This window comes from Podarcis liolepis, assembly GCF_965112155.1.
Source record: "Podarcis liolepis genome assembly, chromosome: 5".
Lineage (NCBI taxonomy): Eukaryota > Metazoa > Chordata > Lepidosauria > Squamata > Lacertidae > Podarcis > Podarcis liolepis.
The window spans coordinates 72,829,370-72,853,786 of NC_139556.1; the positions used below are offsets into that span (position 1 = coordinate 72,829,370).

General features: G+C 44.3%; 1 long non-coding RNA gene across 1 annotated transcript in view; it reads left to right on the plus strand.

Moving 5' to 3' along the window:
- Positions 1-2,664: 2,664 nt before the first annotated feature.
- LOC310708398 overlaps positions 2,665-24,417 on the plus strand; it is a 149,266-nt gene continuing 127,513 nt past the window's right edge. The window contains exon 1 of the long non-coding RNA XR_014526997.1: positions 2,665-2,712. This is a non-coding gene — a long non-coding RNA (uncharacterized lncRNA). The remainder of the gene's footprint in view (positions 2,713-24,417) is intronic.

The window sequence follows — 24,417 nt, forward strand, 5'->3', positions numbered from 1 at the left end:
TACGTAAGTATTATGTAGCTGTGCGTAAAGCATTACTACTCTCCGTGGGGTATATGCATTGGAATCTGGGCTTTAGCCTGCAAATAAAAATTCCTTTTCAGGATTGGGTGGGGCGGGGGCGGGAAAGAGAGATAAATGGACCCCTCTCTGCAGAAAGTAATGATTAGCGGACTATAAAACGAGCGCAGCGGTCTTAGGGTACCCCTCTGTTTCCAAGCGAAGTCAATTTCCACAGCCAACCGACGCTCACCAGGCTAGCGGCATTTTTATGACTCCGGTCAAGTGGCACCATCTCTCCTCAAAGGGAACCTCGCCTGGAAAAGCAGCAGGAAATTCGTCAGGCCGGCCCTGCTCGAGGTTTTGAGCAGCGGTCCTTGGATCCTTTGCAACGTCCTGCAGCGCCCAGATAATAAATTCCCTACGTTCTTCATAGCGAGACGATCTTCTCCAGCAACCGAACCCATCACTCCAGTTATACCCAACATATCAGATCTCCTTCGCCTGGCTCTGGTTGAGGGCAAAGATAATGCACACACCTCACGGATTTTATTGGGATTCCCTTCCGAGAAAGTGTCCTTTTGGTACGATGCCTTCGTCAGCTCGCGTCCCCAAACGCACTTGAGGGCGCATGTTCTATTGAAATAAAAGGGGCCTGCGGTCCAAGGATCAGAATGGTAGGTTAGAAATTCCCAAGCAGTCTTACACGGATGTATATATGAGATCTGAGTATCCTTGCATCCCAGTTCAACAGCGCTTACTCTTAAGTGTACAAAGATTTTTGCAGTTTGGGCTGTTGGGGGCACCTTTCCTCGAAGGACAGCGGACAGTCATACTATAAACTTAGGTTTTACAACGAGAGGAAACTTTATAAAGCAATCGCTGGCCACGTGTAATCCCAAAGGACTGGTAAATGGCAATTTTAATTGTTGGTTGCAGTAGGAACAGATCTGCAGTCACTGTTTAAACAATAAACACAGAAAGGCTCTTTGGTGCGGGACAGACTTCGCGCAGGTCCGTACCTGTGCACAGCCTGAACTATTCTAGAAAATAGAATAAACTAGGTACACTTTTCCTTAAATATGCATGGAATTGCTGTCTAAAGCTGCAGCGTATGCTCACTTATAACGGGATAAATCTCATTGATTTCAGTGGGCCTTATTTCCGAGGAAACATGCATAATCTCTTAAATATTCAGTAGAGCGCTGTGTGAAACTTTGTCCTGAAAGGTTGCAAAGATGTCAGAAGTCCACAGTAACTCGGAGCAGGACTTTTAGTGTGGCTGTCCCTGTTCTGTGGAATAGTATGTTCCTGTTCAGATATGACAGGCGCCCGCTGGCCGCTATCTTCACTTTCCGGAAACAATTGAAGAATTGAAGACAGCTGGATAAATGAGTCTTTTCCAGGAGTGTCTAATTTGTATTACTTTGGTTTTGTATTAAATATAACGGCTGTTTTGTGTTTTAAACTTTTTCTGTTGTTATTGTATATCGCCGTGGTACATATCCTTGAGGCAAGTGTGTAGAAGGGATGATGGTGATGATGATGATGGTGATGATTAGGCTGCATAACTTCAATCCTATGCACCCCCTTTAGGAGCAAGCCTTACCGAACTCAGTGAAACTTCCTTCCCAGCAAACATACACAGATAGGATCCGGTTTCACTTGCAAGTTCCACAACAGGCAGAAAACGCAAGAAAACTGACGCCACAGAAATCTAAAAACTGAAAGGGAAGTGTTTGATGAGTTTTTAACGTGTTTATGTCTAAATGATTTCGGTAAGAGCCTTAAATACTCAAAAGCTTGCAACAAGTGTGTGACATTTTGGTTGGTCCTAATACAGTGGTACCTCGGGTTACATACGCTTCAGGTTACATACCCTTCAGGTTACAGACTCCGCTAACCCAGAAATAGTGCTTCAGGTTAAGAACTTTGCTTCAGGATAAGAACAGAAATCGTGCTCCGGCGGCGGGGCAGCGGCGGGAGGCCCCATTAGCTAAAGTGGTGCTTCAGGTTAAGAACAGTTTCAGGTTAAGTACGGACCTCCGGAACGAATTAAGTACTTAACCCGAGGTACCACTGTAAAGGACAGATTTTTGAGTGATGTTTTTCCAGGTATTTTGGAGGGTTTATTTTTTTAAATGGACGAAGTAGGCTACAGTTGCTTTCTCTGAGTTCAAGAGAACTCAGTCTTAGGGAACAATGTATAGGTTTGCACGCGCCATTAAATGGGAAACTCTCATCTTTGTTTCGGTGGAAAATGCTTAACAACCAAGTATGCCCGCCTGGAGTTTCGGTGTCTCAAAGGTGAGAAAGTAAGTGTGTGTGTGTGTGTGTGTGTGTGTGTGTGTGTGTGTGTTTGTGTGCGTGTACACAAACACAAATACTGGACTGGCATCCAATACATTACCAAGCTAAGCTTCCAGATATTACTGTGAACATCCTAAGTGACCTGAAGGACACCGGCCAGACCACTGCGAACACTGTCCCCACTGAAATCCAAGCATTTTTGAGAAAATGAATTGGAATCGGTGCTGGTCATTTATTCTGGATATTATGCTATTTAAATGCCTTTACTGCAGGTAGCCATGACTTTTCATAATGAGAAGGATGTATAGAAATAGCTATATAACTAAATAAGCAACACGTACAGGGGTGTGTGTGTGTGTGTGTGTGTGTGTGTGAGAGAGAGAGAGAGAGAGAGAGTGTGTCCTGGTGTGCTTGAAGGATAATGTTTCCAAGGCTGAAATCTAAATACTTAGGGATAAATCCTGCCGAACTCCGAGGCCCTTTGCATGGGACCGGAGTGGACGTCAACAAAACACGACCCATTGGGCTGGAGTTCCAAACTCTCCTAGATAGACTCCCATAAAGCGCGCAGCCCTTCCCTCTGCCGCCGGCTGGTTAAGAGGCCACCCGCTTCCCCTCCCTGTTTCCCCGTCCCGGGTAAATGTGACACCCCCTCCCCAAGAGAGGGGAGCCAGCCTTCCTCTCCCCCTGCCTTTAGCCTTTTTTTTTTTTTAAAAAAAAAAGTCCTTCTCAATCAAGTAGCCCGAAGATTAATTGTTCGGAGGGTTCCTTTCACCTCCCTCGACTGTCGAAACATAATATGAGATGGCGAAAGAAAGGGGGGGAAATTAACAGTCAGGACCTAGAGAGAAAAAAGTGGGGGGAAGATTAACATTTGGGATCTTATGAAATGTAATCTGCATATCTAATTGATTCCCAGCATATCAGTTGAAAGGATAAAGATGTATATCTGCGCGATGGAGATTGCATTAATAGCCACATAAATAAAGGTTGGAAAGTCATCAGGGGGCCCTTTGAAGCTTGCGCCCCGCGCTTTTATGGCCCTGACACACTTTCGCAGCGCTCCCTCGAAGGACCGCCTTCGCTGAAGAAGAAGAAGAAGAAGAAGAAGAAGAAGAAGAAGAAGAAGAAGAAGAAGAAGAAGAAGAAGAAGAAGAAGAAGAAGAAGAAGAAGAAGAAGAAGAAGAACAACAACAACAACAACAACAACAACAACAACAACAACAACTCAGGAACCGAAGCATCTTGGTCATAAGAGAGAGACAGAGGAGGTTAGCTGGGCTTTCCCTGTTGCTCGCGGGCTGTGGACAAGGCAGGTGCGCTCAAGGGTGAAGAGCCTTCCGGGATCCCATCATCAGCGAAGAAATCAAGCGGAGACACAATTGGGGAGCCAGATACGTTGCAAAGAATTGCCAAAGAATCTCTCCCCAATCTCGCTTTCCCTCTCATCAGCTCCAAGGCGAAAAGGGAAAGGAGGCTGGATTTTACTGATGGATGGATTGGCCGCTTCATGACAAAATGAGAGATCTATGCCCTCTGCGAAATATATAAAACAATCCCACGGCCGTTACAATAGTAACATCAGTAAATAAAACACAGAGCAAAACAACCCGGTGAAAAGAGTTTATAGAAATAGCTTTCCTCTACAGACACACTTTGAAGAATGGATCATGCCTGAAGCAGATCCAGGTTAGGAAGCACTGCGGAATATTGGTTCGATTCCTAGGAGAGGCTGGTCTTGAAAAGGAGAGCGTGGGACGCGAGGAAATAGAGGTCGGGCAAGGCTAAGTGGGATAAAATGCCGTGCAGGGTTTCTGCGGTCCTGTAGACTGGGGGGGGGGGGGGGGAGCGGGCAAAGAAGCTGGACGGATTGCAGAGCTCAAATTCGCAAACGATGGGGGAGATTCGGGGTTTTAATTAGGCAGCCGAACTGTATTTATAAAATCATGCGTGGCATGAAGAAAGAGGACAGAGAAATGTTTTGCTCCCTCTCTAGAACTCGTAGTCATTCAATGCAGCGGAATGTTGGAAGAGTCAGGACAGAGAAAAGAAAGACCTTCACGGAACACATAGTTAAACTACGAACTCACTTCCACAGAAGGTGGTGGTGGCCTGGATGGCTTTAGAAGAGGTTTGGACCTTTAGAAGAGGTTTAGACATTCTTGGAGGAGACGGCTATTGATGGCTATGCTCTGCGTCCATGGTGGAAGGCAATACAGTGGTACCTCGGGTTAAGAACTTAATACGTTCCGGAGGTCCGTTCTTAACCTGAAACTGTTCTTAACCTGAGGTACTACTTTAGCTAATGGGGCTTCTTGCTGCTGCTGCGCCGCCACCGCTAGATTTCTGTTCTCATCCTGAAGCAAAGTTCTTAACCCGAGGTACTATTCCTGGGTTAGCGGAATCTGTAACCTGAAGCGTCTGTAACCCGAGGTACCACTGTAATGCTTCTGAATACCACTTCCTGGTAACCAAAGGAGGGGAGAGTGTTGTTCTGCTCGGATTCTGCTTGCAAGTTTCCCACAGGTTGGGCTAGATGGGCCATTGGTATGATCCAGCAGGCTCTTCACCTGGCACTGGTGAGCAGCATAATGTCCATCTAGGTGTAAGTAGATCTCCTAGGATCTGGGAGACCAGGGTTGTTGGAATCCCCTCTCAGCCATGAAGCTCACTGGGCAACCCTGGGCCAGTCACTGCCTCTCAGCCTAACCCAGAACACAGCTTCTACCCAGAACAAACTTAGTTGGTCTCTAAGGTGCTACTGGACGATTTTATTTATTTATTTCTACCTCACAGGGTTGTTGTGGGAAATAAATAAGGAGGGGATGAACAATGAACTCCATCTTGAGCTTCTTGGAACAAAGGTGGGATATAAACACAATAAATAAATAAGCCAGAGACAGTGCTGTACATGTGCGCTGCAGGTGTGTGTTTTCATGCACTGATGAGTGTGCAAGTGTGTGAATGATGAGTGAAGTAGGATGAAAGTGCCTGTGGGGTAAGTGTATATGTGTGCATAAGTTTGGCCTTCTCTACCCTGTTACATTATAGAGTAAGAAGAGTCTTGCTGGATCAGGTCAAAGGTCCATCTGGTCCAGTATCCTGTTCTCACAATGCCCAGCCAGATGCTTGTGCACTGATGGACCTACATTTTGGGGTCCCTGAAGCTTGAACTGTATAGGGACCCCTTCGCAACCAGCAACAAGGTCTGATTAACTCCTGTTATTGTCTTCAAAGGGGTTGTTCCACGGCAGATTGCCACATTTTCCCCATGAGTTTACATTTTTCCCTATCCACTCAAGTACTTTCATGAACTCATTGTTATTCTTCTCAGGTCTTGACCTCTGTCAAAAAAAGGGGGGGGGGGTTACATTTGCCACAGCAGAAGAGCCAATTTAGCACAACACTTCATCTCTATAACACCTGTGCTATTGAATCTCAAGCTTTGGGATTCTTGAAATTCATACAACAACAAAAAACTAAGCAACTTGTGATACTCAGATTGGGTCTACTAGACTTACGGGATAGATTCCAGGTGTATGTATTTTGTAACTTAAGTCTGCCTTCTGGGATCCATCTGTGAACAGAATGTGTGTGAGTAAATTCTTTTATACTTTTATACAAGACTATGTGGTGTCTAACCTTTTTATGAGGGAATAAAGGGAAATTATCAGGAAACTTATTTTAGAGGCTTATACAAGCCTGGCAAAGATGTTATCTGCTGTACAAGTTTAAAAAGGGGAATGTTACTCTGCTAAATTGTAGAACTTGTTAACACAAGTTGGGAAGGATATAATTAAACAATATATCCTCTCCTGCCTCCCTGAACGTTCCCACAGGAAGCCCATGATTGAAACAGGGATCTCCCCACCTATGATTCCCAATGTCTAGGGGAAACCTCTGTCTGTGGTGTTCTAGATCTGTATTTCCCAGTCTGTGGTCACAAAGCTCATGCAAGTGGATTATGGGCTTTTTAGAAGCACATCCAAAATAACGGCTGCTTTTAATCCTTAACTGGTGTGGTAATACCCCTTACAACTTTTTGTTTCATTGACATATTATAATGCCATGTTGACACTTTTAGGTGAAGTTGGAAAGGTTTGAGTCTCACATTTTAACACTTGTGAACCACTCTCTGGCAGGCAGATCAGAGGGCAATTGGCACAAAGGGCTCATATAAGGCGCTGCTTCTGTAACCATATGTTTTAAGAATACATTTTTTATAACTTATGAAGCAGAGTCCTGCAAAGAGAAGGCTGGCACTCTTACACTCCTATTAAAAACTGTGAATAACTTTGTAAGCAATATAAATATTTCAACAAATTCCACCTTAACAGGGCCATTAAGCAAACTTCTGCTTGGATGCCTCAAGGAGTGGTTAGGAAACAGGCGAACTTGAAGTCGAAATGCACAAAGCCAAAGGCTGCTGAAGTCCTAAGGTCCGAAAGTCAGATGACAATCAATGGATTTGGAGCAATATTCTAGATGGAAAACGAATTCTAGGTGGAAAACGAATCTGTCACACCTGCAAGACATCACTTGATGTTGCAGTCAGACCTCACCGTCCGTGTGACTAGGACGGTCGGTGATAAGCCACCAAAAATTAAGCTAGCAAACGGTGCACAAAGGCAGCGTGAGTCAGTACTGCGTCGAAGTTTTTGGAATACTTTTAAAGTGGATGTGTTTTAAAGCAAATCTCTTCGATTTGCTTTGCATTAGTGCCGCGCAATGTTTTCCTCTGCGTAAGTGACCCTGTGCTATTTAATTCCAAGATAGGCTGATTGAATTTACTTCCAAGTTAACCCTCTTAGGAGGCAGGGTGTTAGCAAAATGTTGCCTATCCTCATCCACCTCTAATGTGCTTTGCTTTGAACTCCTCTGCGTGAAGAAGAATGCTGTGTAACGCCAAAGCTGACATCCAGCCTGGTCCAGCCAAAGGCTCTGCCTTTGGGTTTTGTGTCTGCCTGTTTGTTTGTTTGTTTCAGTCCGCGGAACTAAATCAGCTACTGCCTGTGATGTCCTCGCTGCCGCTACGAGGGACCAGATACGCCTCCCGTCCTTCTTCGAGCAGCCTCGGTGCAGTGAGATCCGTGCGAGAAGCGAGGCCAGCCCTAGAACAGTAGCCGCTGCCGGTGTAGCTTATCTCCGGCGTTGACTCAGGGCTGAAGAACCTGGTCTGTTTATGAATGGGTGTTTGGTTTGCTGGGCGGAGCGCCGACTAGCTGCATGGAAGCGCCAAGGCGGGCTGGTGTGGAATCTCGGAGTGGGGTCACGACCTGAAATCACAAACCAATTCAAAATGTTTATTTTAGTCTCTCGCAGAAAGGCAGCGAGACCGCAGCGGGCAACCAAAATAAAGAATAAATCACAAAAGGAACACAACGGGCCAACCAGAAGAAAAACAAACTGTATTTGGTCACACCACAAATGGATACATTGGGTTCCTCCTTCTCCTCCTCTCCGGTCCTCCTCCGTCCTCCGCTTGCTTTTGGGATGGCGCAGAAGCTGGTGACGGCCATCACCACCAAAGGGTCCAAGCTTGTCTCTGCTGCTATCACTTATTCAAAGCCTTGCCTAGCCACTTTTGGTACTATGCTAAAGTTGAATTGGCTGCTGAAATTCCTAAGGCTACTGAGGACATGAAGGGATTGCTGAAGAGCACGCAGTCTGGCCGCATCAAACAACAGCTCACCTTCAAGGGACGGCTAAGGAAATCATAGGCAAACATGGCCTGGTTGGCTATAATGTTTGAAAGTTTTTGTTGGTTTTTTTGTTCCTAACAGTGTCTTAATATTAAATTATGGCGCAGAGATGAAATTGTGGGGGTCTTTACAAATATCATTCCGACTGGGGCAGAATCAGACGATGGTGACGTGAATGCTGAGGAGGATCCCTAAAATAGTCCTTCTCTTCCTCCTCCTGTTGGGGGGTAGGGGGGGCTATTCAAATAAATGCTGCACAAAGAAAAAACCCACACAAAATAATAAAAAATACAAATGGATACATTGGAAGAAAGCCTCCTCAAAATGCACCCCCTCCTTCCCCCCTTCTTTCTGAGGATGCCTTGCTTCCAAATCAATAGGACCATCTTGTTCTTAAATCAGCAAGAAATTAGAGAGAGAGAGAGAGAGAGAGAGAGAGAGAGAGAGAGAGAGATACCATATATGAGCAAGAATCCTAACTTTATTCTCAGAGAAACCACTGGGAATATTTATACTATTTATACTGGTTTATAATGGTTTCTTCCTAAGTAGAAGTAGCAAAGCAGTCCTATAATCTCTACTCAGAAGGAAGCCCTATTATTATTATTATTATTATTATTATTATTATTATTACTCAGTCAGTAGAGCATGAGACTCTTAATCTCAGGGCTATGGGTTTGAGCCCCACAATAAGCAAAAGATTCCTGCATTGTAGGGGGTTGGACTAGAGTACCCTCGTGCTGCCTTCCAACTCTATGATTCTATTTATTTACTATATTTACATCCAGCCTTCCTCCCAAGTTGGAATTCAAGGGTTCCTTGGTAAGTGTGCAGAATGGCAGCTGTCGTGTGCACAGGATCTCAAAATTGTGCAAGGTGTCACACTTCCTCACGTAAACATCTGAGGGCTGCCTTCCTTCTCATGCAAAATACTTGAAGTCTCTGAACTTCCATGGCCTGTGTAATGTGGAATCAGCTCATTTTATTTCCGTGGGGAGTTTTCTTTCTTTCATAAAGTTCACTGAATTGGGTGGGATTTACTGCTGGGTAAAAAAAGAGAGAGAGGTTTGCTGGGAACACTTCCCATTTACAAACTTATCCTTTTTGGCTACACGGAGTGCAAGGGCTGCACGTCCCTTACTTGGTGTGCTGCCTTTATGGGTTTATGGGGTTGTGGGTGGGAAGATTCTGGGTGCTGCCTGGGAAAAGCAGAGAGCTCCAGAAGGGTGTGGTGTCATTTGACCTCACCTTTTGTTTGGAGCTTAAGTTAGGAAGGGATAGCAACAGAAGTGAGGGTGCTCTACATAAATACATGCTTGTATACTTGGTGGGTAGAGCTGGTTGTGTCTGTTGTATTTGTGGGAATTTTCAGGGAGGCAGGAGAGGATATATTGTTTAATTATATCCTTCCCAACTTGTGTTAACAAGTTCTATAATTTAGCAGAGTAACATTCCCCTTTTTAAAAAATTGCACAGCGGATAACGTCTTTGCCAGGCTTGCATAAGCCTCTAAAATAAGTTTCCTGGTAATTCCCCTTTATTCCCTCTTAAAAGAATAGACACAACAAAGTCTTGTATAAAAGTATATAAAATAGTTTACTCACATTCTGTTCACAGAAGGATCCCAGAAGGCAGACTTAGGTTACAAAATATATAAACGTGGAATCTATCCAATAACCAGATACAGTGGTACCTCTGGATGCGAATGGGATCCATTCCGGAGCCCCGTTCACATCCTGAGTAGAATATAACACGCGTCTGCGCGTGCGCAGGTCACGTTTTGTCGCTTCCACGCATGCGTGTGATGTCATTTTGAGCGTCTGTGCATGCGCAAGCAGCAAAACACAGAAGTAACACGCTCCATTACTTCCGGGTCACCAAGGAGCGTAACTTGAAAACGCTCAACCTGAAGCATATTTAACCCAAGGTATGGCTGTAGTTCCTTTGTCCTCTCTTGGCTGAGAGCATCTCAGGCTAAGGAGATGTTGCTTCTTCAAGGAATGGAGTCAGAGAGAGATGGTTGCCTCCCCTGTGCTATTTTGTTATCTGCACTGGTGAGGTCACACCCACCTCTGGTTACATGTAGAGGATGTCTGTTCGAGCCCAGGAGGAAACAGGAAGTTCTGACTGGCTGGTCCAGACACCCCCTTTTATCTTCACTCTAGGAATGTTGTATTTGACTGCTATGTGTTTCACACCCCACAGTATTTTGGATCTGCTAGTAGTTATTATAGTGATTATACAAGGTGTTACCTGAAAGTTCGGTGAATGGTCACAGAAACCAGACAGTGAGAAATATTCAAACTTACATACCTTACAGGCCTTCAAAGTAGACCCCCTCTGATACAATGCACCGTTGATAACGTTCGTAGAACTGTTGGAAACTTCTGAAAAAGTCCTCTTTTCGGACTGCTTTCAGTTCCCTCGTCACAGCAGCTTTGACATGTAAAATGTTAGAAAATCTATGACCTTTCAGTAAAGATTTCAGTTTTGGAAAAAGAAAGAAATCCAGTGGGGACAGATTGGGAAAATATGAAGGGTGGGACAACTCAGTAACCTCAGTAACGATTTCATTTCACACAGAAAATGCAATTCTTCTGCCATCATTCAGACGGTCAAATGCCAATCAATAACTCACAGACTCTGTCAACATTTGCGGCTGCTCTGGTTGTTGACGGCCTGCCAGACCAAGGGCTATCTTTGATGGTTTGCTGCCCTTCACAGAAATGCTTAAACCACGCATACACTGTCTTTCAAGTTACAACTTCATCTCCATACACAATTGTGAGCATGTCGTGGGTTTCCAATGCCAATTGTATGTTCAAATATTTCTCGCTGTCCAATTTCTGTGACCATTCACCGAACTTTCCGGTCACACCTTGTATAATAATATATTATTATTATCATTTTTGTTTCATGTTTAAGAGGATATGTGCACCTCTTTTAAAAATTGTTCTCTTTTAAAATTTGATTTTTACTTGTGATGTTTATTTGAGGTGTGGTGGTTGGGGTTTGGACTAGGACTAAGCAGAACAGGGTTCAAGTTCCCACTCAGCCATGAAGTTCAGCTCTTGGGTTAGCCTAATCTACTTCCACAGGGTTAAGTAAAGGTAAAGGGACCCCTGACCATTAGGTCCAATCGTGACCGACTCTGGGGTTGTGGCACTCATCTCGCTTTATTGGCCAAGGGAGCCGGCGTACAGCTTCCGGGTCATGTGGCCAGCATGACTAAGCCACTTCTGGAAACGCCGTTTACCTTCCCGCCGGAGCAGTACCTATTTACCTACTTGCACTTTGATGTGCTTTTGAACTGCTAGGTTGGCAGGAGCAGGGACTGAGCAATGGAAGCTCACCCCGTTGCGGGGATTTGAACCGCCAACCTTCTGATAGGCAAGTCCTAGGCTCTATGGTTTAACCCACAGGCAAATACAGAGCCTCAAGCTCCTTGAAGGAAAAGGTGAGATAGAGATGCAATAATAAATAATTTTTAGGACTTTGTAACCCACTTAAGAGTTTTTTGTGTGTTTTTTAATGTGAAGTGGCAGACAAAAAAGTTAATTAAAGATGCCTAGGACTGACTTTCACATCCACTGACTTTGAAGCTCCATTGATTCCATTTGGATTGTTTCCAAGTGTTGGTGTTCTTGAGCTAGTACACATTCTAAGCACAATTTGGAAATTGGGCTCTATTGAGATCAGCAGACTGGCTTCCAAGGCCATGTGGGATTTGGGTTGTTAACGGGCTTTGACCCAATAACTCTCCCCTTAAGTAAAATGGGGACTAAGCATTTATGATTAACAGCCAGATGCACTTACCCATTGCACCACAACTAATCAGTTACTTTTTTAATCCAGCAAATTAACATCTAATTTCACATAGTATTAGAATAAATGGGGTTTTTTTAATGTGTGCTGAAGAAAAGCAACAAAATCTTGATGTTGCCTCTTGCAATTAGAAACGTAAGAAAGTAGAAGCCAGAAATTACAACAGTGGGTCATTTGGATCCCCTCCAATCTACTTGGTGGGTTGGTTATTTTACTGTTCAATTTATCATGGGTATCACATTATCACTCAGTACCAAGTAATACTTTGACTGGTGTGGAACTGCACGTTCTTCTCGCATTCACTTTTAAGCACAGTATCCTCCCTTGGGCTTGTTTTGGAGTGACGTCATGTGCTTTGGAGCAGCAAAGTTTTTCTGTATACATTGTAATGCTTCATCACAAGAGGAAAATAGATGCTTGGCATTCCACTACTGAGAAGGAAGCCTCATGGATCTTTATGGAAACTACATTTTTAAAAAACTGAGTTTAATCCTACAGTATGAGAAAATAAAATATTTCGGTTACTTCTGGTAGGGAAACTACTAGTAGGGCAGTAGTACTACAATAACAGTACTTTGTTGGGAGAACTATATGAATTTTCTGCTGGAGAGAAAGCGTGAAATCTTGGCCCCATCCAAGTCAATCACAAATTCCCTTTGACCTCAAGAGGGGTCACAATTTCACCCCCCTCTGCCCCTTCTGTCTTTAAAAGGACAGAGCATATTTTTAGAGGATTAACTGTGTAATCTACACGGCTGCCGGACTTTCTGCTTCTTGAGCTGATTCCATCAGCTTGGCTCCCATTTGTGATTTTTAAATCCCAGTAGAAGACAATCACCTCTCAGTTTACTGCAGAAAGGGAGTCCCTAGCTCAGGAGTCTTTTGTTTGGTGAAAGCAAGCATTCTGTTTGAGTTTCAGGAATTCTGTTCCTTCTGTCGGAAGATCATCTTTAATACCTCTACATTTTCAGACCCACAGACTATTTACCAGATCTAGATAGAAGCAATGTTGTACTATCAACCATCATGTCGTCTATGATATCCATTGTAGAGCACTGGACTATGGTCATCAACATTAGCTGGCAGCGCACAGGTGTAATAAATGTGATACAATCCATCTACTGTGTTAAGCATCGATGTGGCTAGCAGGCTGGCAAGACAACAGATGGACTGTCTGTTTTACACACTGGTTTCCAATAGTGTTGTCACACAATTTTTAAAACATAAAAAAAATACTAATCATATGAGTTTTAAAGATACATTTAAGATACCTGTAAATGTCTTCTCTAAAGACCTATGCTAAAGTTTTGTGTTAGTTTTCTGCTGCCTCCCACAAGTGTGCATTGACATATCCAGTTGGAGTTTGCAGTTAATACCTCCCAAAATGGTCAGATCTTCTCCAAACCTGTGCCAGAGTTTGGGGTGCATTTTCTGCTGTTCAGGGTTCAACCACAAAACATGAGCATTTGGGAGGGGGGACAGGACCAAATTTGGAGTTTCATAGTAAATGGACCTGGATTTATTTGTCCATGGCATACTTTTTGCATAATGGCAAACCCAATAGTTCTGAATCAAGGAGAATACTTACCGTACTTTGTAAATGATGTGTGCATGTGTGGAAGAAGAATTCCTATCTTAGAAAAAAAAGACAATGCTTCTTTTAAATATGGTGCTTGCAATCTTCTTTTTGTATCCCCATTGTGTGTGTGTGTGTGTGTCTGTTTGTCTACTGCCTAATTAATCAAAGACACCTTTAGGGTGTTGTTGTTCGTGCTTATTGACAGCATAATCCTATGCATATCTACTCAGAAGTAAGCCCCACTGAGGATGTGTTTCTTGGTTGATGTCTATGGGATTGCACTATAACATTTTTAAAAGTTGCTGTTCGAAATACACTTACCAGAGAATACGTATATACCATCGAACACAGTGCCAATTACTTATCAGTAAATATACTTTAACATTGTAACTCAAATTTCTTGATACAGAAAACTTGTTCTGGCTTAATAAAATACGCTAAGCTAACCTAACCTAATCGTGAAAAATTTTGGTTAACAATGGAAGCAGTATGATTCATATAGAATGGATGGCATGGTATTCTTGGAGAAAAGGATGTTCTGTTCTATAAAAAAAAATTAAAAAATCTGCTAAGTAATGGCCGACAGAGGGCAGCCTTCAGCAATAGTCCCATTTGAACTTCTGAGGTCACTTCCAGATGACCTGTTTCATACGCATTCAACCTGATTTGCTTGTGGGGAGATTAGACAAAGTTGCAAGAAGCAAGGGCTACCGCTCATTTTTATGTGTATCTTTCCGTATAAGGAAAAGTATGACCTTTTGGGGAAGCTGATTTTGAAGCACGGCGTTTCAAATCAGCTTTAATTGTGCAGCCTGCATCTGCTGGGATGTGATTGAATCCCATCCCCAATAGTGTAGCTGTAGGTGCTGATTCTACATCCTCAAAGTGGAAGAGAGAGCATGAGAACATTGCAGGCCTGAAGACTTTTTGTCTTATTAAGTGTTCGTTTTAATAACCACCTTGCCGTTTATTCTGCCCTTCTCCTAATCGGAAGGTGAAATCTACACCATCAGTAGAATGGAACAGTCACACATGTCTCAGACTGTGCCACTTCAGAAGTATGAGTGTGACTGTAAAATTCTATATCTATATCTATCTCCTTGATATACTGTCTTGATTTGCTGTCTGTCAGGAGGCGGAGTCAGGAGTAGGTCAGTAATAAAACACCCAGTGTCAGTGAAGTTAACTCTTTATTCAGAAAAACCAAAACAGTGCAGGCCTGGTGACCACAGCAACTCTTCCCAGTAGGTCTTGCCCCAATGAGGCAGTTGTGAGGACTGAAGGTCTCTGTCTTCCCATTGCTCCCTAAGACTCACCCTCCCCTTTGTAAGGAATCTCAGGCTCCTTACTCTCTTATTGCTCTGCCCTCTTCACTCCTCTACATGTTCTGGGAGACCAGTGAGAAGGGGAGCTGGTCATAGTGGGGGTAGGGGCACGGAGTCTACCTGGCTTCTTCAGCAGCCTGTCTCATCTCTGTCTCTTGGACCCCTTTCTCTCCTGTCTCTTGATTCTGGACTGCTCTCTGCCCCAGCCTCTCCCTGCTCACTATTCCGTTGTCTCTTCAGCTTCCTCCTCCTCCCAGTCTGCCCCCTCTTCTCCCTCTGACCACTAATCATCATCCCTGATGGACTTTTTGGAGCTAGCCGACCTGATCGGAAGAGTCCGTGACCAGAAGGAGGAGGACCAGGAAGAATGGAAGAACTTCAGAGATTATTTACTTAAATATGTTAAGATAAATTAATTAGAAATACTTGCGAAAAAAAAGATAGGCCAAGGATTTAAATATGTGAAGTTATAGAACATTATGTTTAAAGCAAAGATGAAAAGAAACAACGATGTTAAGAGGATTAAGTAAATTTTATGAGATTTTGTTTTGGAAAACCGTTACAATGATATATATTGAAATTCAGTCAAGGGAATTTGAGGAAGTCACTTAACAATGTTATTAAGATTGGATTAAGCACTGTTATGATGTGTGTGTTTTTTTGTTTATTTAAAATTTTGGAAAAGTAATTTAATTTTTTTTTAAAGAAACTAATCATCATCCCACACACCAATCCCCTGGCTCTGAACCTTCTTCATTTGGGGGTTCCCTTGGGGTTCCCCAGATGGTGCCTCCCAACACTCCTCTGCATTCAGCCAGTCCATAACACTATCTATATGCAGGGTAGATGATGTCTCTGCCACTGAAGCATCGTGAGAGGTGGCAAGCAGTGGGATGAATGAATCAATCAATCTGCCATGTGCCACACCTTCCCTCTAGTATTACAGTGACACTTCACTTTCTGCTTTGTTCCAGTTTCCAGAAAGTAAGAATCTAGTGCCTTACAGCAAAATCCAGGGTAGGTGTGATCAGGTAGTTGAAAGCCCTGAGACGTTTCCAAAACTACATGGCAAATACCCATGTAGGTCTTTGGAGAGTTTGGGCATATTTTAGGAAACAAAGTGTGAAGACAATTAACTAAGTGGTTGTGCCCAGCTAGGGAAAATGGGGCATTGACCCAGCAAGCTCAGCCTGCCCCAACTTGCCTGTCTTCTTATTTACAACAACCAATCAGGTAATGGATCTTCCTGCCATTGGCTCTGGCTCCACCTACTCTTGAGCTCCCTGCTTTCTGCCCTGCTGGTCCCAATGAGCATCAGTTTGTGGCACCAGTTGTACCACAATTAAAATTGCAATTACATGGTCAATCAGGATGTAATTACAACAGGGCAGGACTTGGGGGTGGGGGGAGACATCCAGGACTGCACTCAGCAGAACGTAAAGGGGGATCCCCAAACACAGTAGAACTGGCCATGTGCCACATTTTAAAGTAAAAAGAGAAATAACCCTTGGATGGTTAAGTCCAGTCAAAAGGCAACTATGGGCTGCGACACTCTTCTTGCTTTTCAGGCCCAGGGAGCAATGTTTGTCTACATGCAAAACAACATCAAACCTAGCGTTACGTAAAATACATTCAACAAACGCAAAAAAAATTTAATAATAATGTACATCTATGGTATAATTGTTTATATTATTCTTATTTGTTAAAATATGTTGAAATACGATATTATATTCATTCATATTATCTAGAACATGTATAACTGATGAAGCCCAGGAAGGCGAAACAAGGCATTATTCCAGAAATTCTTGTCAAGATTCTGTGGAACTGTACTAAGCTCACATTTGGATTTTATGAACATACAAAGACATACATGGAACAGAAACTAGCAGACATTTGGACTCTGTGAATGAACTGATCTATTGGGACTTCCATTTATATTGTTGTACTTTATGTGTTGATTATGTGCAAGAGAAATATTTGATACTGTGATAAAAACACAGAAGAGAATTGTTTATGTGAATGCACAGGCGGTTACATTTTTTGTGTGTTTGTTGAGCATTTGTCTACAGACAGCTTTCCAGGTCATGTGGCCAGCATGACTAAACTGCTACTGGCGCACAGAGGACCGTGACAGAAACCAGAGTGCAGAAACCTGCCACAGCAGTACCTATTTATCTACTGGTGTGCTTTTTGAACTGCTAGGTTGGCAGAGGCTGGGATAGAGCAACAGGAGCTCCCGCCCCCCCCCCATCCCCACCCCGTTGTGCAGATTCGAACCACAGACCTTCCAATCAGCAAGCCCAAGAGGCTTAATGGTTTAGACCACAGCACCACCCGCTCCCTCACATTTTAAAGTACACAAAGTAATACATATTACAATGTGAAGAACTCCCACCTGTATGAACATTTAGTCTGGAACATAAAATTATGCAGCTGCCTCCCAATGGAATTCACGAAGTGTGTATGCAGCTAAATTCTGTGCTATTCTGCAGTTCCAAACACCCTGCTGTGCTCAGTGGATGCAAACATATAGCAGCACTTCTGAATTGCTAAATGTGCATGCTACGAGCCCTCCCAGTCTTGACTTGGCACACTGATAACCTTAACAAATTGTAATAGTAATCAATGCTAAAGGTAGAGGTGGAGACAGTTTATTTAATATATTGACCACTTAGGGTTTCAAATGTTGTCACCAGCACTTTGAATACCGGCTGGAAAGAAAGAGGCAGCTAATGAAAGGAGCACTGAGATATTATGTTTCCAGAAAGCTGGTAACTCACCCCAGAGAGAATACTAGATGTCATCTGAGTATAGAGGCCACTGAACACCATTTCTCAAGATGATCTCATCCCGTGGCCTCATATATACACTGACAAAAAGGGACAGAGTCAAGCAATCTCTCCTGATCACTTGGGAGTTCAGGAAAGACTCTCTGTCTCTGTGTCTCTGTCTCTCTCTCCCCCACACCAAACAAACACAAAAACTGACTCAAGGGTATTGTTTTGCTGCTATTAAGTTCAGCAATCTCTTCAAGCATTAAGCATGAAAATGAGAGCCTTGTTGTCCAAATACCATAGAAATACGGCACACACACACACCCCAATGGTTACAGCATGGTGCTAATAACACCAAGGTTGCAGGTTCGATCCCTGTAAGGGACAACTGCATGTTTCCTGCACTGCTGGGGACTGGACTAGTTGATCCTCAGGGTCCCTTCCAACTCAATGATACTGTGGCAAAAGGCTTGATGGTAAAAAGTCATAAAAATATTAATTGATTTCAGTAAGAAAATCTCAGTGATAAGGATATGGTGGGAAAGAGACTTGGGACACAGCATTTCTGAGCACAAAATGCTCTGAATTTACCAGTTCAGGAAGCTCAATATAAAGTGTTATTATGCTGGTACTCAATGCCATCCAGGCTTAATAAAATCTGTTCAAGTGCATGTTTTAAGGGAGCAACCTTATAACAAGATGCAGTGGCCCTCCAGTTCAGCTGAGTTCAGCTAGTCCGGATGCAGCCCATTTGCCATCTCAATCTGGCCCACGGACGGTCCGGGAATCAGCGTGTTTTCACATGAGTAGAATGTGTCTTTTTATTTAAAATGCATCTCTGGGTTATTTGTGGGGCCTGCCTGGTGTTTTTACATGAGTAGAATGTGTGCTTTTATTTAAAAATGCATCTCTGGGTTATTTGTGGGGCATAGGAATGCATTCTTCTTCTTTTTTTCCAAAATATAGTCCAGCCCACCACATGGTCTGAGGGACAGTAGACCGGCCCACAGCTGAAAAAGGTTGCTGACCCCTGAGCTAGTCCCCAACCCAACCCAGTTCAGTCAAAGCCTGCTAAACCAAGGCTGATGAAAGTCTCCCCCAAGGAGTGTTCTGGGGGCATGGCAGGGCAGTGGCGTAGCGTGGGGGGTGCAGGGGGGGCCGGCCGCACCGGGCGCAACATCTGGGGGTTAGGGTTAGGGGGCGCAAATCCACGGGTTAGGGGGCGCAAATTACTTGCCTTGCCCCGGGTGCTGACAACCCATGCTATGCCACTGTGGCAGGGGCAGAAGCAGAGAGGGAGGACTTCTTGGACTGGGTCCTGATTCCATTCAGCTCAGTCATGTGGCCTGACAATCTAATGCAGAACACTGTTTTAAAGGCTTGTTTTCCAAGGCTGACGCAGAACCCCATCTTAATTGACAGTGGCATGATTTATGCCAGCTTCTTCTGCATAGGATTGCTCTGAGTGGTGTTGCTGCTTGCTCCCTCCCGGGCCAGCAGCAGCGCTTCCCGGGCCACTAGCTGACTGTGTAGTGGGGCAGACACGTTGGAGAGAAAGGCCAGGAAGTCAGCTGCATGTAACCCTCTCGTAGTTGAAGGTGCAGGCGGCACAGTCGGAATGTTCTGGCTAGCTTGGGGGAACTGGATTAGGTGACCTTCGTGGTCCCTTCCAAGTCTGCAATTCTATGATTTCTGTCTATGCCCTGGTTGCAGAAAAGGCGGCGGCAAGAAATCTCTGCTGGCTGCAGAGACGGGTGTCGCCGAACGAGTCGCCGCTCTGCTCCGGCAGGGGGCGCCGGACGTTAGAACAGGGGACAGGTGGCGGCCGCGGATGCTGTAGCGGCGAAGAAGGCGAGGGCGGGCCAGCTTGGCGTCGAGGAGCTGCGCGCTCCGCCATCCCACAGGGATGCCCACCAAAGACGTGACGCGGACGCCACCGAGATCCTCCGCGCTGGTCTTCTTGCTGCCTCTGCTTCGCGCTGCAGCGCAGGCGCGCGAACAGCCTGGGCGCGCGGCCTCCCCGTCGAAAGGCTTGCTGCAGATGCGGCGCTCGCGCTCTCGGAAAGGGGAGGAAGGAGGGGGCCGCCCTCGCTGCTGGGGTTCTTGGATCGCTTCCTCCTCCTCATGCTGGCGGCTGTTGCTCTCCTGGTCTGTTTGCTCCGCCTGTTCTGCCGTCAGAACTTCGTTTCATCGGAAGGCTTCGTTTTCCCGACGTGGGTGCAGGTGCAAAGGGCCAGATCTGGAGGCGACGCGGTTCTCCCCACTCCATGATGCGTGCGGGCAGCTGGCTGTAAACGGGCGTGCTTCTTTGGCTGTTGCTGCTGGTGGCTCCTCACCCCCCCCCTTCAGATTTCTCTCGCGGCTCCACGCCCCGCCGTCGAGCTTTACCGACGGTGTTACCCAGCACACAGTAGCGCCCAGGAGTGCCAGTTTGGCCTTGCGACCGTGGGTGCCCGCGGTCGTGGGTGCCATGCAGCGTGCATGGCCCTGGCACCGAAATTTGTGGGTGCCCTGCCCTTTCATGGGAGTCACCACCTATGGCACCTATGGTAGCGCCCCTTCCCTGAATATGAGCGCCCCTGTGATCGCATATCTCCGAAATTGTGCGTTTGGAAGTGCCTCCTCCGCTGCTAATGCCCCCCCCCAAGTGGGGTTCCTGATTTAGTAGCCAATATTTTCTAACACCTGCGTCTGCATTATTTTTATTATTTTTATTATTTTATAATAATTCTCAACCACGGAGAACCTTCTCTGGTTCCCAGTACCTCCCCAGTCCTGCCATACTGACTACACCAGCCTTTTCCATGGCTATACATCTCCAAGCCTCTTTCTCTCATCTGTGCCAAATCTTTTCTCAGAAAGTCATCTCTTGGGGCATATATCTACTTGCTTCATTTCAGCTACCCTTTGGGAACCATATAAAGGGGGGCACAAGTCAATGAGGCTGGAACCCTAAACAGCAGCAGCCACCCTGCTACACTGGGGCTGGGGGAGAAACTTGGTTTCACAGGTGCCAATAGGGCACCAATCAAATACACTTTGATTTGCTCAAAGTGTATTAGAACATGGACTGATTCCTCAGGAGTAATCATGATGTGAAATAATCAGCAACATTTCTGCTAAATGCTTCAGTTATTCTACTTCTGGGAACTTGGATTCTGACATGTACTCAGCTCTATACTAAATCTTCTGAAAACAAAATTTCCTTGCAGTCTCTATCTTATTATTGTGGGGTGTGAAACACATAGCAGTCAAGTAAAACATTCCTAGAGTGGACAAAAGGAGGAATGTTTGCACCAGCCAGTAGGTAAACTTCCTGTTTCTTCCTAGGCTGGGGCAAACTTCTTCTGCATGTGACTAGAGATGGGTGTGACCATACCTGCCCAGGTGACAAAAGCACCTGGGACACAGCCCTCCTTCTCTCTCTCTCTCTCTCTCTGACTCCATTCCTAGAAAAAGCAACATCTCTTCAAAATGGGTGGGTCATGGTAGTAGGTGAAAGGTACCTCTGGCCAATGCCACCATCTAGGTGTGTAGACTAGTAAAACAAGGGACATCTTATGATACTATGCCTCAGTCTCCAGAGCAGGGTAAATCCATCGATTATGGAAGTTCCAGTATCTTTTAAAAGGGCATATTGATCTCAGCACCTGATTTAGGGAGGTGTAGGTGGTTCCCCCACCCAGGATGCTGAGCCAAGTGGGCACAAAACTGAGAAGATCCATAATTGAGAAGATCCATTTGGGGATGCCAAATGCTGGCCTTATACAGGGCGTCATATTATGAAAGATTACCTTAACCTGCCCCTGCTTGACCTAACTTCCAATGTTTTCTATGCAGCCAGTCTCTAACCATGGCCAGACAGTGGGAAAGCACTTGGCTCTGGATCAGATGAAAAGGAGAGGTGCAGATGAGTGTCACCATAGTACTGATAGCTCCTGAACACCATGTGTTCATGCGGTCTCACTCAATGGCCTCATCTATGCATTGAACAGAACAGGGAGCAAAACCAAGGAATAATTCACAGTCCAGAGGTATAACCACACACAAACGTATCTGACTCAACTTTCATGTATTGTTGCCATTAAATACTTATTCATTCCTAGTAATAAATTAACAAGCTAATGAGGTTAAAACATAAACTGGGCACTGAAAGACATACCCTGCAATGCACAAAAATACTTGCATATCAAGTGCTAATTAGCAGGTTGCACAATCACTGGTGGCATTTTTAAATGTACAATAATCGCTTATGAAAGAGAGCAGTTAAGTAAAAATCCAAATCTGAAGGGTACAAAAAGTAGCTTAGGTATAAATCTGTATTATAGCATTTAAGCATGTCAAGAAGAAGAAACCACCCTAAGCACATTATAAAGGGGCTATCCTATGCACAAGATGCTGGTGTAATGTTAAGCTCGGTCAGGGTTAAGTATGGCGGATCCAAGCTTCATTCTGGAGCACGGCTACTGCTGACTGAGGCAGTCTAAGACTGGCAGAGGGGAAACAAACCATAGTTACACAACTCTTTTTGCCAGTTTAATTGATGTCAGGGTCCCAGGTCACATGACCAAGTTGAATGGGCTTAAGATCAAGTCCAAATCCCTGCTCTATGGTCCCACCCCCAGAATGCCCCTTTCCCAGGGCTTAAGACCTGCTAGGCTCCACTTAGCTGGCTTTGTCCTGGCTGAGCTGGAATGAGGGAGATAGAATATCTCTGTCTGAGCTGAGGATAGGGAGCTACACCAGCACAGCCTGACTGCGCCAGGAATCTCCTAGCTCAGCTAGAGATCCACTGGTTCCTGACCATGTTCATCCCGCCAGATCTTGCTATAGGATTGCTCCCTTGATGTGCAAAGAATGCTTTTCTATTTCACTTATTATGATTCAGGTCTACCACACAAATAAGATGCCAGTGCACATTAGAATACATATCTCAGTCAAAGCAACACAGTGTAAACAGGCTATCCTCACTCACATGTCCATTCAGTTGTGATTTAAGTGCTGGTTCTCAAGGCAGCAAGCAACACACAATTACTTGTAGAGTATAAAATACGTTTTTTAAAAACTCCCTATCAGTGAATACTTTGCTACAGAAGGAGTGATCACCCATGTTAAGTGATGACCGTCTATGATTAGCAGCCTTCACCACTAATGGAAACTGGAAGAAGGGGAGTGCTTTATTTTACTTTTGTGTAGTAGCAAGAAAAACAAGAATCTGCCCACAGGTACAAAAATGGTAAATATTTCCATCCAAACCTTTCCAATTCTATGTGGATTGTATTGGTTGCCAGTAGTCTACTTGTAACATCGAATGGTAGCTTCAGTTGCATGGTAAGCTTCAGTTGCATAGACTCCATGTGTCTGTTATAATGAACAGACAAATCTGGGACTAAGGTACACCCCTATAATCCATAGAAATCCACCTAACTGCCTCACAACTAGCCAGCCAGCCTTCTACAAGGCAGCTGGTAAGGGGAAGAGAAAGCATCTCTAGTAGTTCCATGCAGACCCAACATGGAAAAAGTTTATAAGCTCTTGGTTCCTGTGCAAGACTCATTCAGTGGCCCATCTCTTGGAGTGCTAATGATGCTCTCATGAGACCTTGTGAAACAATCTGACTTTTTGCAAGATCTCGTTAGAACATCCCCACCTCGCCTGAGAATAGCTAAAACCACATACGTTGAAAGTGTGTAAGAAGCAGGCATAGTGTAATGACAGAATCCAGCTGAGCTGACTCACCTTTAATATAGGTCTGTGGGCCTATATTTAAGAATAAGCCAACTATCCACAGCCAATTATTCAGTCAGCAGCAAACAAAAAAAAACCTGATAAAGATTAAATAATCTATCATAATCACACACACTTTAGAGCTTATCTACACAGAAAAAGCCAGTCATATGGTAATGCAGTTCCTGGACATTTCAAATTTCAATTGGGAGGTGGGACCAAAAAAAAAGGAAGTCCCCTTCACATTGATAGCTGTAGAGATTCCCTGATATCAAATTTTCTTTGTGAAGGGAGATTTTATAAATGAATTAATGGGAGGGTATTTTAACATTTGGGTCTCACATCAGCCTGAAGTGGTACAGTCCAGAAGCAATTTTACCATGCTTGAGAGACATGTAGACAAAAACATATGTCACATGCATGTTCAGAGGAAATTCACACTTGTGTGTTCATCACTATTTCTGTAGGTTCGCACACAAACCTAATTTGAGTACTGACAACTGAATGTGTGAACTATGTCTGAGATGTGATCACTGTTCTGAAGATTCTACTGATGATTCTACATCTGTAATGGCTTGTTTACATATGAAAGTCACCACAACACTGCAGCCATGAGCATGCACGTTTGAACAAGGCCTATGTGACTTTTTGGTGGCAGTAGCCCTTTTAACTTTAGCATCAAGCAATGGCTTGCACATGTGAATTGGCAATCACATATTAATTGCCACAGACAGAACTTTAGTATTATCTACTGTGAAAACACACACAGTATTTTCAGAGGGGAAAAGGCATGCATTCTTCAGAGAGCCCCCAAATATATGATGAATCAATACAATGAAAGGCTGGTACCTGGATGTCTGACCCACCAAACCCAAAAAGTGCATTTGGTGCAAAAAAAAATTAAAATAACAAATCACTAGCACTCTTTTAGTATTTTTTCCTGGGTGTACCGTACTTAAAAAACAACTACTGATCTCTATACTCTGGCTTCTCTTCAGATTGTATTATTCTATAGCACTTGTTATTCTAAAGTGCTTCCTCTCCTCAACAGGTGTGGTCCACATCCTGACAAATGTGTCTCGTTGATTTGTATGGACCTGGATAACACCCAACATAGCATCTATCTGGGTTCCAATTCTAACAAATAGCAGGGCCTTCTTCAGACATTATGTTCCTTA